Source organism: Corvus hawaiiensis, chromosome 1 (genome assembly GCF_020740725.1).
Source record: "Corvus hawaiiensis isolate bCorHaw1 chromosome 1, bCorHaw1.pri.cur, whole genome shotgun sequence".
In the NCBI taxonomy this organism is placed as follows: domain Eukaryota; kingdom Metazoa; phylum Chordata; class Aves; order Passeriformes; family Corvidae; genus Corvus; species Corvus hawaiiensis.
In genome coordinates this window covers 13028844-13042055 of record NC_063213.1, presented here as the reverse complement: position 1 = coordinate 13042055, position 13212 = coordinate 13028844, and positions in this window count along the sequence as shown.

The following is a 13212-nucleotide window of genomic DNA, read 5'->3' as shown; positions in this document are numbered from 1 at the left end:
TCAATTAAGACTCAACATGTTTTTCTTCTCCCTAGTTTCCTTTTATCTGTTCTCCTTCTCATGTTTCCATGTCCTTCCCCCCATACTCTTTATCTGATGAGGCTAGTGCTGTGAGATAATGAGGTAATTCCTGGTAGTGTTGGAAGTCCAAGACACCTGGATGATATATTTTTTTTCTATCCCAGACTGGGTCAGATAAGACCTTGGATATTTCAGTGCTATATGTTCAGGTTAAGTCAGTCCTTATGGGACCCAATAAAATTTCTGTGTACTGAAAAATATGCAAATGTCCATCTTCGGATATGGTGGTTTTGCTCTGGAAAACTTGATTTACATGAGTGGCTAGGAAATAGCCTAGATGTGTAATGAACTGAAGTGTTTTACCTTTGTTTTCATCCCATCCAACACTTTATAGATGTCTAACCCCTGGCTCTCTTCCCTTGGCATGGATCCAGTTCTGATTTGGCACTGACTTGCTCTCCATATGCAGTGGATGCTCCCAATCTAGTGAATTTTTAAACACAACTGCTTTGCATACACTGTGTAAATGAAATATTAACCCTTCTCATCCTTGCAACTAAATGTTACCCCCCAAAAACTACGCAAAAAATACCATTTCAAAGACTACTTTTTTCGACAGAGCCTAATCGAAATTAGTTCTCAAAGTAGTTTCCATATTTTTAATTTTATGTAGTCATTAGAATTGCATGATTATTCCTTAAAAATTGGATTAATTTAGATTCAATAAAGCAATTATAACCAGCAAAGGGATTAACAATTAAGAGACCTCCAAAAAGGCTAATTACAGGGCCAGTAATTTAGCTGACTGTGTGATGATTCAACTCAGATTCCTATTTCTTAAGCTTTTGTGTACTCACTCTTCTCCCTGGTGCTTTAATAGCAAGCTTGCATGCAAACACTTGCTTCTCTGTGACTGAGGCCTGTGCTGCTTTGGGCCAAAATTGATTGCTGAAGTTACGTGACTGAAGTGCCTCAGGTTAAAAAAAAAAAAAATCACTAAAAGTCAAACATCCAGTAGACAGCTATGTAAAGTGTGCAGCCTGACAGTCACTAATGCTCACAGGATGGAAGAAGTTCTGCAAATAAGGTCAATAGAATTAACACTCACCCCTTAAATATCAAAGATGTACTGCTGACAACATTTGGGGGTGATCCTAATTGCAAACCACCTGCTACATGAGCATATGTGGTCAGATGCTTTTTCTTCCTTACAGTAACAGCTCTTCAGGTGATATTATGAGCTCACTCAGTCATATTTCACACCATTTAAGAGCATGGATGGCCACGACTGTGTAAAGTCCTGTCTCCTTTATTGTTCAGATCTCTCTGCTGACATTAACCCTCACTGCTCCACAGGAGCTGTATCTGTTTATTCCAGTTGAGGTCACACACATTTATGCAGCCAATCAATAAACATGGACACAATGATAATATTTGTTTGCTGATTAAATAAGTAGTTTAAATTTGTTTAAAGTAAGCCAAGATAGATACTGCCACTCTCATTTCTGTAAAACAGTGAGGTTTAGGTTCTGACATGTTGAAATCAAGGAAGTTTTCACTTAACCTCGGGGGGGAGCTTTGGGTCAGAACCACAGTCCAACTGTTGGGAACTACAGTTTATTTCTAGCCTTTTGTAGAATGTATTCCAGAAGTATTTTCCCTTATTTAGACCCTAATTCTGTTTGTCTTCTCATATTTTCTCTTTGAAGAAAAAAAAGCCAAACAAGAGAAAGCAGAATTACAAATGTCTCTGAAGGGGATGTCACACAATCATTCAGTCATCATTTATTAGCTCAGCAGTACAAAAACTGACTAATGTCTCACTTTTTCAGTTTTCATTGTCCTTTCCCCACCCTAGACCTTGCTATCAGCCCCAGCAAGTAACTAGTATTAAAGACCTCCTCTTGCTTTTCAAAAATGGAAGAAAAAAATTAGCTTTTTATTTTTTTTTCTGATTGTCCCAGTTTAGTCCCTGAGTCTCAATGGGGTCGTGCAATCTGAAATTTGACCTTATCAAATTGGGTTTGAAGAATGAAATAACAGCAGAAAACCCTTTTTTCACATTTTTGTTCATATGCTTTGTGGCTTGCAATCCTACAGTATCCGAGAGTTCAATTAGGCAGTGTGTGATTGGCAGGTTCCTGAGTTAAATAGCTGGGATGGGATCATATACTTAAAATAGCTTTAAAAGAAAACCTGTAGACAGACAATCAGTCAGACAATCTTTTCAGGCGCTTGGAAAGCCCCTACTTTCCTAAGCACTTGCCCTGTAAACGATCTGGAAGTCTTGCACATAAAGTAGTTTAATATAAAAGATTGCTTGGAGGCAGTTAACATGCAAACATATCCCTTGATGTAATATCTAGGAGGCATTTTTTGAAGTTGTTTTTTTCAGAAGCATTGTTGTTGCTCATTATGAGTGTGACATCACTTCCCCTGACCTAGTGATATGTGTACTCCCTGTGCTCTGACTTTTAACCTTTTTAAGATCAAAGCTTCAGTTCTGAATTCAAGCCCACCTTTCCTTTTGCTCTGTTCATTTCCAATATCTAGAGGAAAAATTTATCAACAAAGCAAGGGGAAAAGAAAGGCCAAAAAAAATGTCCTGTCTTTCCCTGCTGCTAGATTCTACAATTTGTTGGACAAAATTTCCCTACTTTTGTGCTGCTACATTGGGTTAGAAATTTCAATTCTGAAGACTATGTATGGCAGGAAAAATAGGAAAGAATGTCTTGCTTTTCTGTTCTTGAAACAGTGTCACTGCATAGTGTAAAATTGTCTATTTTTATTCATACAAATTTACAAAAATTAATCTTTTACATGGAGAATTTTAAGAGTAAAGAATAACTTCTGATGTTCCCACTCTTTTAAAAAAGCTGGAAAGTATAAACACTCTTTTCCCTTTGTATAGCAGCTCACAAGTTGGAGTTTTTGACCAGCATGCAGAAAACCTCAGTTTAGTTCCTGAATTCTGTGAATTTAACTCCCGCTTTGTTCCCTTTCAAGAGTGCCCTGTTAATCCTCTAGGCACTCTCTAGCTCTTCCTTTAAAGCTTACAAAAAACTTACAAAATACCCTCCAGAACCCACTGAGGAGGGTTGTCTGTTTTTCACACCAGTCCAGGTGTCACTTGGGAGGAGTGGGTGAACCTGTAGGTTCACCCTTGTGGGTGCTCCTATGGAGCCGAGAAGGATGGCTTGGAATCATCGACAGCAGAAAGGGATAAATTTGACCAGAGTGAGTCCAATTTATCCAGTGAGTACTCTGTATACAATACAGTATTTTATATATGATGCCATGGAGTGATCCTCATGAAAAGCATTTTTTTACTCCTGATATGGAGCTTGTGAAATCTCAGAGAAGGTTGGGATTTAGTGGTTGCATCTCCTTGCTCTGAGCATTTCCTACCAGCTAGCTCCAAGCAGATCCTCTTCAGAGTGCTGGTTTTGTGATGATTTCATGCTGTCAGAGAGGAAGCAGACACCAGAAGATCAGAACACAGAGATACGGGGTTTTTTTTGTAAATCAGGGATGAAGTCACATATTAAACACTGCCAACAGTTTTGATATTCCCTCTGAAAAAACCATATAAACCAGCAAGAATATTTAGGCAAAAGAGCAAGAAGTATGGCAATAAATATGAAGCAGATCTCTATGTGAACATATACTAAATGGATTAAGACCTTTTATTTCAGAGCAGAGACATTCAATTCAAGACAGTAGGAATGTGAGAGAGGGCTAGAAAATCACAGAGACGAGGAGGGGGAATAATTTTCTACCATTTTTTACAATACAAGAGCTGAAAATCACCATGTAGCAAGAAGCTGGCAAATAAATACATGGATGCTTTTGACACAAAGTGTTATGGAGACCAAATATATGAGTGGATTTTGAGTTTTTTAAGCATATATATGTGTGCACACACAGACACACACACAGACACCCAAGAGGACCAGGAATATAGGATGAGTCTTTATAGTCTTTATTTTATATGTCTTTATACTTCTCAATTTTTAGTTTAATATGATATTATGATATTAACAGCTTCAAGCCTATGACAACTTTCTGTATGGTATAGAATGAGTTAGGAAGATCCCAGACATTACCAGGAGAACTACAGCAGCTTATGAAATATAACAGGCAAAACTTCCCAGAAAATCAATACAAGTTTCCCTACTCTTCCTTTTTCAATGAACCCACTCTTAAGATAGTACTAATTTCCAGTAGACTTGCAGGAAAATAAGCATGTGGCTTCTTCTGTAACCTGAAGACTGGCATAATCTTAATGAGAAATTATTCCAATTTTGTTAGAGGGTTACTTCCGGAGCCCTTAGTGAATGGGAAGTTCTCACCTGTCAACACAACAATGTGCAGTTTCAGGGAGGTTAGAGAATAAATATTACACTCTTCCTTAACAGAAAGGGATGAAACACAGGTAATAAGGAAGCAGGGAGGTGGGGCAGTAGTGCAGGGTATGATCTGCAACAAGGAGGAGATTCAAAACTAGTATTAAGAAGTGATGAACAGAATAATTGTCTGGAGACCAAGCGAGGTACGTTTAATGTAATGAAGGAAGTCACTGAAACTTGATGGCTTGGAAATCAAGACTGTCAAAAAAACCCCCTCAGTAAAACAAAACACACTACAAAAGCATCCCCTTCAAACTCTCCCTGTGAAGGAGTGAAATAGCTTCCAAAGCTTTTGCTTTACTTATCTCACCCAGCAAACCTGAGTAATCTCCATTTAAATAATATCATTATAATTTGTCGTTGTGGGAATAAGTCAAGCTTAAGGTTAGAGACTGGACCCCTGTTGTTATCTTCTAGCAAGTTCCATTCCAAGGCAAAGGGTGAGGAGTTCCATAGCAAATACTAACACCTTGATAGCCAATTTATCAGCATTGCTATAACGTCAACTTTTCTACTGAAAGCTTTGTTCCATAATCATTTACAAGATTTTCATAGTTCTCATGTCCCTACTATGAGGCAAAGTTCTGGTTGTATCTTGCTTTTATATGTGCTGAAGGTTAAGTACATTTCAGCTGTATAATCTGCAGGTAGGGCAGGAAGTTTTGTGGTGCGCCATATTATGGACAGGTACTGTATACAATAGGTTCTGAAATTTCTGACTGTGTTTTAAAGCTTGAATGAATTCTGTAAAACATAAGGTCATTTCTGAACTCCCTAGAAACCTGAGCAGGGCTAGAGCAAAAGTCAGCTGTAGAGCAGGTGATCCGAAATGGCAGAGACCTCTGGATGAAAAGGATGCTCAGAGCTGTCAGTGAGGGAGGAAGAAGAAAAGCTTTCATGGGGCAGGTCAGAGGACTGGTTCACTGGGAGAGGAGTGAGATCACTGGGTGCCTTGGTGCAAATCTCACTTTTGTTCAGATACAGATACATGTTTATACTCATCTTCAGTTACCGTTCTTCAATAAGTGAGTGGTTAAAACTCAGGAGCATAGCCAGCCCCTGAGAAACATTATTGCTGAAACTCAGTTCACAGTCTATGTGTCTGCCTTTTGCTCATTCTTGTCTCATTAGAGCCGCTTGATTCCCCACCAGGCTGAATGGAACAGGAATCGGAGAACAGATTATTTTATGTGGAAAACTATTGCACAGTAGACCATACAGCTACACTTTCATACTTTCACACAAGTCTATCCCCAGCTCTCATGATTTTACAAAGGTTCCCCTATGTTCCTCTCCCAAATGATGTAAAGCAAAGTTTTGAGAGAAGAAAAGACCATTTAACAGAAGACTTTCCTTGCAGTGAGGGTTGGCCAGTGCTTTAGTGGAGGCAATTTAATTTCTTCTGGACTGGCTGCGTGCTGACTGATGCAAGCCCCTGCTTTGTGCTCTCCTGTGGCTGCTGACCTCCCCAGCACTGGGCTGCTGCTGCTCCTGCGTGGCCGCGTGGAGCTGCCGTCTGCATTTAGGAACATTCAGCAGAGATGAAGAGCTGCCATGCAGGACTGCTGGGGAAAGAAGTGACTTTTTCTTAGTGCTTTTTTCGAAAGAGGTAGCACTGCTGGGCTTCTTCCATTGTACACACTAGAGCACGTAGCAACTGCTCAGGCTACTGATCAAATGAAGAAATGCTGTCAGCGCCTTGAAGTCAGAACTATTAAAAGAGATACATATGGTAGGAGAATACAAGCCCAGCCATGCACATCTCAACAAGTCAGAGGGAGGCTCTTCCAACTCCATAGACTTTTTGAATTAATTTAACTTTTAGACATCAAAAGGTAGACAAAAAATATAAACAGCCAGAATATATGAAAAAAGTAATTGAATTATAAGAATGCATCATATTACAGTATTTCAATCACATTCCTGCCACACAGGGAGCCAGTCAGAAAATTCCCTATGTTTTATAACCCATTATGCATATTTTGAACTTCAAACTATTCTATGAAACAACAGGTATCCTGAAAAATGTTCCAAAAATGAGATCAGGAAGTGAGCTTATTTAGTGGGCTTTGGAGCTCAGCAATGGGAAGAGGTTTGTTGGTATTGCTGCACCTCAGGTCAAATTTTTAGGAGTGTCAAAAATGGTTCCAGGATGTGTATTATTTGTCTACAATTTTTATGTGATTTTTGTCCATTGCCTCTCTTCTGTCCTACAGTCTCCATGTACATATTCCCAGCAGTTTTTGGACCACATTACACAAATCAGCTCCTTTTCCATTGTACCTGCTGCTATTTCTCAGCTCCACTGAAGCTTGCTGTCCTCTTGTTGGGCTTTTACTTCTCTTGTCTATCATCTCCCAGATCTCAGCCACTGGGATATGCAGACATCTGGGTTGCTACCATTTTATCTGTACTATGGAGTGATCTCACATCACACCTTTTCCTCAGCCATCAACTGTATTTTGGGGGACTAGTTTATATTAAAAATTCTCTCGTCTTTTGCTGGTCCCTATAGGCCACTACCATAATGAAATTCCTTCCTGTCAATTTACTATAAACATTTTTAATTTGCTATGATAATCTGTTGCCTTGTAGCTCCTGCTATCTAAAAGGAAAAGCATTTTCAGCTCCTTGTCACACATAAAAACCTGTTTTCTTTTCTATCTATAATTTTTGCTATCAACAAATTAAATAACTTTACTATTCAAGTTGGTACATCACTCAGGGATATATTTTGCATGAAAGACACAAATCAGAATTCATTTACAAAGTCCAATATTCTCATCTTGAGGTTGGACTCTTTCAGAGACAGTAACATACACCAAAGCCTCTCATGTTATCTTGTTTCTATGGAAACAGTGATGCAGAACAGTTATGGGTGGAGATCTGTGACATACGAAAGCACAGTATAAAACTGATATACTCCACAGCCTGCATTTTTATTCATCCTTAGTGCTATATAATAGCATAGCATAATAGTTGTGATAGTTATCTTGCTCCTGTGTATGGGTAAGTAATATCATGTAGAAGAGGAAATAATAAAAAAAGGAAAGTTTGAGACTGAACAGGGAATAAGGAATCAGACCTTCTGCCACTGATTTATTGTATGTCTTTGGAAAATACTTTTGAGCAAATCAGTGTCTCAGTTCCCCAGCTGTAACATGCCCTCTTTTTCATTCTCCTCTTGTTTTCTTTATTTAGGTAACAAAGCTTTTAATGTAAAAATGCTTCCCACTGTGGTTTTAGAGTGCATGGCACAATTTTGGGAAGGGTTTAGTTAGGCAACAGCAGTACAGAAAAAAGACATATCTACTGTAATAGAGCTATAAAAAGACTTTGGGCTGGTAGAAGAAAAGCCTAGTCTTTAAACAAAATTTTTTACATAGTAGATGGCATTTATTCTAGGGAGCTGGAATGGTCAATGGAATAAATATTTATGCCCTGCAGACGTAACTAAGAGGAAGAGAAGGTGATAATCCAACATGATATGTAACCACAAAAAATAACACTGCATTCTGAAGAGAAGTTTGTTGCAGGAAAACTCATTTGTCTCATGGCAGAACATCATTTTCCCCTACACAATTTGCCATGCTTCTCTCTGTAGACCATTCTTATTTCACTACCACAACTGACTTTTAACATGGCAATGATGTTTCTACTTTTTTGTGTTGCAAGCACAGATTTTGTCAATTGAAGCCTCCTGTTGGAGCTGGTTGCTGAATGTCCTTTTTACTAAGTAAAGTAAATGAAAGTGTTTGTTTATTAGTATTACTTTTTAGTCTTTCTCATATATTTTGTATTTCTAATGAAGTCCCTAGCTAGCAGATATAGAAAATATTTTTAGTAAGCGAGATTAATAGAAAGAATATCCCCTCAATGAATGATTATGTTTACTGTTTACACATTTGTATTGTAATGCCTGGAAAGCGTAACCACAGGCCAAGCTGCATTTTGCTAGATGCAAGAGACCAGCTACTGTGTTCCAGTGATTCAAACTTAGAAATTACAATATCAAAGCAGGGTGGAATGGAACAGAAAAAGGGCATTTGAACTTCAGCCTCTCACTTGTCTTGCTACTGTTAGTTTACCTGACATGTGTGCCAGATTTGTGTTTTCCATGCTGATAAGCCTTCATCTCCAATTTCTGGCAGCAATTCTGAAATGACAGTCTTTGAAATACTTAGTTGCTTTGGCAATTTCATAGTCTGCTATGGCAACATAGTCATTCATAGTCTGCTATGGCAACTATGAATGAACTGATGACTGATGGTTAAGAGGATTGTTGCCTACATAAAGGTGCTTTGTTACCTTGAATTCAGGGGATACCTTACTATCTATACTAATTTCTTTATTTAGACTGCTTGTTCTCATGGTGTAGAGTGTTCCCCAACTAGCAGATTGTTGGCCAAGCCCAGATTCTTCATTCCTGGAAGAGAGTCTGAGGTCTTCCTGTCCTCACATCCCCCGTTCCATTTCCTCTTCTGGTGAAACTTATGTTTTAAAAATATGTAAAATTTTCTGACAATCAATGTAAAAATGGGCAGCTGTGTTGTTTTGTTTTAAGTGGCTGTCCTACCTGTTAATTATTATGACTATTTGTCTCAATACCAGCATCCAAAATTCTTGGAGGAAGTCCAGCTCAGCCTTCTAAGTATCAGAAATCTATAGATTTCTGATGTAACACACAAGAATAAATCCTAAATGAGAGACACTGATAAGGTCAGTGTGGTGAGGCTTGGATGAAGGTGTGATATGAAGAAGTAATTTTAGTTAAGAAAAGTTCTCATGTTTGGGGTATGGGATCAGTCTATTACTGAAAGTCTGCTGCTGCCCTGCACACCTACAAACTGTCCTTTGCACTGTGCCTTAGATGTAGATAAATATTAATTTCTAAATTTCATACTGTAGCTTATTTGTCACAGGAGAAGGAATTGGCACACTGGAGTGCTGTACATGATCTGTCATATAAATTACTTCACTAAGTGAAGGACAATATATTCTTCTCTTACAAATTTGTTTTGTTACCCATGGTCAGGGAACCTAATTCTCCAAGAATAACAGGCAGTATTATATATCTTCTGAAGTTTGTAACAAAAGTTAGTTCATACAGGTGGTCCTAGCCCTTCCACACTGTCCCAAATCCTTTGTCTTGGTCTGCCACACAGCAGTGGGTCTTCATCTTCTCTAATTTCTGGTATTTTAATGTTAGACATCTAGATTGAGCTTCATTACACTTGCCTAGACACCTATGATAGGATGACATGTGCTTTCTTTTGAACTATCTTAGTTTCAGAGTCTGTGTTTTTAAGTGGATGAGATGAATTCCCACATCATTCTCCATTACAAAAATATTTATGTTCTATGCTTGCTTTGTATGTATATTTACAGGTATCTGAAGTGTAAGGGAAACCAAATGAAACATATTCTTTGATCATTCTGCTAAAATTTGTTAAATGATACCCTGGGATAATGCAGAGACATGATTCTGATATTGTTAGAAATTATTTTTAAATACAAAATCTTGGATGGATATGGTTTTGCTTAATGGCTCGTATTATGATCCTGAAAAAGGCCATGAACTCTAGGCAATTCTACTGTCCTGAAAGTAAGTAAAATATAATGCCTGGAGAGATAGGAGAATGTCTTGATTTAGAAAATGCTGAGAGGCAGGGATTGCTGTGTTTATGCACTATGTGTTCAGCACGTGACATACTTGCTGATGTTTTAATATGAAACCTCACCATATACTCTTCATTTTCTCTCTTCTTTATTGCTGGGAGATAAATTTCCAATAAAAGGTTAGGGAATGCATTTTTGCTACTGAGCTCCCAACTGCTGTGTTAGTAATACAATCTGCTTGGCATTGATTCTGCTTTCAGCTGCAGTAATTGTAATTGAAAGAAAAATAGAGTAACTATGGTGGATTCAGAACAAAATTGCCATGACTGTGCTCCTGCGTCAGGGCCTACTCTGCAAGCAGTCAAGCTCTGTCTCAGTTTCAAAGTATCCGCCCTGCAAGAGGTGAGCTGGTCTGTTAGGTGGTGGATGATTTCCTGCACTTGATCCATCTTCACGAGTAAGAGCTTGGACCAACACCACTTTGCAGAGGAGTCGCTGACTCTTCCTCTCCAGAGAGCTGTGGAGCTTGAGCAGAGCAAGTCTCTCAGCAGAGCATTAAGAGACTGACTGCTGTAACAGTCTTGGATTGAGTCTCAAGAGTCAGAGGAGACATATGCTGAATGTTTCTGCAGGACGTTTCAGTTGGACTCAGGAAATGCCATATTTATGCATTTATGTGCTTTCCCCATCCTCTTGTTTTAGCTTAAGGCCAAAGACATCTGTCCATCCTATCTCCCAAAAGTGTTGTCTTATTTTAGAGTGGCAAAATGCAAAAAACTGTTGAGATAAAATAGCACATAATTAATTTAGCCACCTGAATGATAACATAAACATCATAATTGTTCCTTTAGAACATGATAAAAGTTATGACAGGCTTGGAGAGGGGGAGGATGACAATAGAGTAATGAGTAACCTGTATTTGAATCTAAGCCTCTGTGAGAGATCAGGCTGATGCCAGTATTTGAGAACAGTTTGTTTCACCAAGCCTGTGGTAAAGGGCAACCCAAGATCCATGCAGTTCTAGATTTCAAGTGCAACTGCAGAGATGACTCTTTGGGGCAGGCCAAGAATGAACCCCAGCGTTTTGAGACTTAGCTAACTTCACTAATAACTGCTCCAGAGGAAGGCTGGACTGACAGTGCTGCTGTGCTGATTTTCCCATGCTGAGCACTCACCTCATTTTTCTTTCAGGTAATAGATGTAATGCCTTTTGAGCTTTTGCAAATCCATAGCACTTCATTACCAGACTAGGGCTTTGGTGATTAATTTGTTGCGGCAATGAGGTGCTGCCTGAAAAAGGACTTCTGAGGAACAAAGCAGCCCAAGCAAGCAGCACTTGACTGTGGAAGTTTTCTTTTGTCTCTGTGGTATTCTATCCATGTAGCTGGTCTGACAGGAAATTAAGAGAAATCCAGTGATAAACATGAAAGACAGAAAAACTAACAGTCTTGAAAATAAATAAGTGACTGTTCTTTATAGCATCTTGAAAACTTTGGGACCTATGTTTTTATGGACATAAACAGATTCTTAAGACTTGAAATTTTAGCTCAGTGAGTTGGGAGAGGTGAGTCTTACATAGTGGTACTTTCAATGTCTCTTCAAAGAGCATTGCTTTACCTTGTCATATTGTCTTTGCGATTCCTGTACACAAAATTATGTCAATTTTGAGGCAATAAAACTTTGCAAGGCACTAAGATCAGTAATATTCAGATCATCATACAATAGCTATAGCTCAGCAAAGTACAGAGGAAATGAAAAGCTGAGGTGGCTCCTGGACACTGACTTGTGCAAATGGATTGTGTTAAATTCCTTTGTTGAAGTAGGAAACAATATGGAACAATAAGAGTTTTGGCTACTAAAGAGATTATAACTATTTCTGAATTTACAAAAAATTATTCTGTTTCTTTAGGATACAGAAAATTTCACGTGTTTCACAGTGTGTCTGAGAGCAGCAACAAAGAAAGGACCAATTTAACTAAGAGGGAATTTATGTTTTATTTCAGTAGAGTTGTAAAACAAATTTCACTGACCTTATACAAGAGCAGTCTTTGAAGGGAAAACTTTGTTCTTCTCCCTCCCTGTGCTAACCTCTTGAAGAAGCCATTAAATATTCATCCCAGCGGTTATTTTTTTTCCAGTTTAGACTGTTTTGCCTTCTTGCAGGTGAGCATTCTAGTACCAAGAGTAAACTTTTTATTGTTTGTGTGTATGGCACTTCCACTGAATAGTAATGAATGGAGACCACTGAATGGCAAGCTAAAATTTATTCTGGATCCCAGATTCCTGGGCCTTCAATTATTCTTTACTGTAATCATGTCCTGCAGTAATTTTCATGCTATGGCTTCATTTGTGTGCCACAGAAGCTGTGACTCAAAAGACCCCTGTTACTACCAAACAAAATTATAATCAGGCAATAAATAGAAAAGATGTGTTGCAGACCTGCTTTAAAATGTAGATTTTCATGTACGGCTGTGTGCCTTGGTTTCCCCTGGATCTGGGGATTTACCAGCATGGGGTGAGAAAAACCTGGTGTAATCTAAAATCAAATGTAAAGAAAGAGAAAAACTTCTTACGAGGTTCTCAGTCAACCTTTTAAGTCTTAATATGTAAGTTAATACTTAAAGGCTTTCATGTACCAAACATTGAATATTTCTTAGTTGATGTTGAGTGATCATACAGAGAATTGGACCAAAACTCTAGTCTGTACATCACCTGGCATATTTACTGATTATGATCTCTTTCAGACAGTAAGCAGAAATATTCTCCCTGTGATGATGGTAAATGGACTTTGGAAAGGATTCTCCATTATAAAAGAAAAACATTCATTTTTTTATTATGTCACTTCTCAGGTAATGAATACTGAGAAACAGGGTCTACTCTTCGGAAGGGTGGCTTTATGTCCTTATTTTAGACTTATAGAGCCAAAGATAGAAGGAAAAGAGTCACATCACCATAACAGTTCAAATTTTGTGTTATAAAAGCCAGCCCCTATCTCTGTTGATAGCTTCTACAAGTACCTAGCAAATCAGGCCAAATGTACTCCCTCTTCATGAGAGAGTCCTGCAGAAGATGACCCCAAACCTAGAGCAGCGAGGTGGTTCCATATTTCTGAAGAAAAGGAAGGTATTGTATCCTCTTTTGGACACTGGTGGAAGTCCAAGAA